The sequence below is a fragment of the Chrysochloris asiatica genome, unplaced genomic scaffold (assembly GCF_000296735.1).
Source record: "Chrysochloris asiatica unplaced genomic scaffold, ChrAsi1.0 scaffold00002, whole genome shotgun sequence".
In the NCBI taxonomy this organism is placed as follows: Eukaryota; Metazoa; Chordata; class Mammalia; order Afrosoricida; family Chrysochloridae; genus Chrysochloris; species Chrysochloris asiatica.
In genome coordinates, this window is record NW_006408520.1 from 53100278 (window position 1) to 53102246 (window position 1969).

Genomic DNA, 1969 nt, shown 5'->3' on the forward strand with positions numbered 1-1969 from the left:
TAATTAAACAGATTGCTTGTTGTTGCTGTTAAGTGCTGTCAAATTAGTGCCAATTGGGATTCATACCAGGGATGGAAGGATGGTTCAACAATAGAAAAATAATCAATGTAATCCACCATATAAATAAGAAAAAGGAAAAGAACCACATGATCATATTGATTGATGCATAAATGGCATTTGACAAAATCCAACATCCATTCCTGTTAAAAACACTCAACATAGTAGGAATTGAAAGCAGGAAGGTAAATTACTCAACATAATTAAGAACATATACAAAACCAACAGCTAACATCATTCTCTATGGGGAGAATCTGAAAGTCTTCCCTTTATGAACAGGTACCAGACAAGGATGCCCTTTATCATCACTCCTATTCAATATTGTTTTGTAAGTCTTAGCCAGAGCTATAAAGCAAAATAGGAGAATTAAAGGCATCTGAATTGGTAAACAACATATGGATGCGAATGCCGGACAGTGAATAAGGAAGATCTACTCAAAAACATAGCTTCCTCCAGAAAATTCTCCAGTGACCGAACAATTAAAGAATATGCCAAGGACATCTGGAACATGGAACCTTCAGATCTCAAGATTTCCCTGTCTAATGAAGCTAGAAATGGGGTGAACAGAGCCAACAGAAACTGAGTTATGAAATGGGTTTTAGAAAAAACAGCTTTTTGCTGAACTGGAACTTTTAAACATTCCTTGATTTTGTTTTGTTTTCTAGTAGTCTAGTTAAGTATATTTGGGAATCATGAGGGAAAAGGTGTCATATGACAGGGCCAGGACCACTTGGGTTTTAATACACTTGATCCCAGTATTGGTGTGCTCCACTTTTCCAAAGAAATACAAAGGCAACATGAAGTCAGGGTGGGCCTTTTCCCAAGGGTTTCCATGTCTGAGCCAATCATCTGCCTCTTCTACCTGCCATCCATCTTGGATTTTCTGATTGAAGATCCCATATTCATAGCAAATCCCATATCCATAGGCTGCACGTCCCAGAGTTACCATGGAATCTAAGAAGCAGGCTGCAAGCCTAACAAGATCACCATTGCCAAGCCCAACATCTTCTTCAATTTCTTCTACTTCCTCCATATCCAAATCAAGCTGGTAAATCGCCTCATCACAAGCATATTGTAGGCCAAGGCTGATCATAGTGTTCTGCAATGTTTGACCCATGTAAAACTCCAAAGAGAAGTAATAAGCCCTCTTGGTGCACTTTTCTTAGTAGTACTGCTGCGTGCGTTTCCAGTGCCCCACCAGGTGATTGTACCGTGTGTTCCAGTGCGAAGAAGTAGTCGCGAGGGGTGGCCACATTCAGGTTCTTGAGTAGGGTGAAGTGCAAGTGCCTACTGAAGCCCTTCTTCAGCTCAGCCACATTCTGTACGCCCACAATACCACAAATGCTGAACTGCCCACGCTTCTCTTGGTCTGTTAGTGGCTTCGCCAAGGCGGTGGGTGGGCCTGGGCTAGAGCCCATAACAGCGCAGCCAGGGGGACTTGCAGCCCGAGGCGTCTAGGTGTGCAGGAGCAGGGCGGACAACATTATAGAATTTTAACCAACAACTTATGCATTGCAAATGCCATTTTTTCCACAACACAGAAGTTTACTATACACACGAACCTCAGCAAATGCAATACATAGGAATCAAATTGACTACATCTGTTGGAAGACAAAGTGGAGAATAAAAAACAGGCCAGGGCCCAGTTGTGCGACAGACTGTCAATTGCTCCGATACAAGCTTGGACTGAAGCTGAATAAAAGTAAAACGAATCTATGAGAGCCAAAATATGGCCTTGAATATATCATACCTGAATTTAGAGATCATCTCAAGAACAGAATCATCTCATTGACACTAATGACCAAAGACAGAAGAGCTGTGGACGATATCAAAAGTCGTTAAAAAGACAGGAAATAAATAAAATAATAAAATGAATGTCAGAAGAGCGTCTGAAACTTGCTCTTGAATATAG

The 1969-nt window shown here is 41.2% G+C and overlaps 1 pseudogene; it reads right to left on the reverse strand.

The window, feature by feature from the left end:
- Positions 1-730: 730 nt before the first annotated feature.
- LOC102817676 lies at positions 731-1475 on the reverse strand (annotated as a pseudogene).
- Positions 1476-1969: the final 494 nt, after the last annotated feature.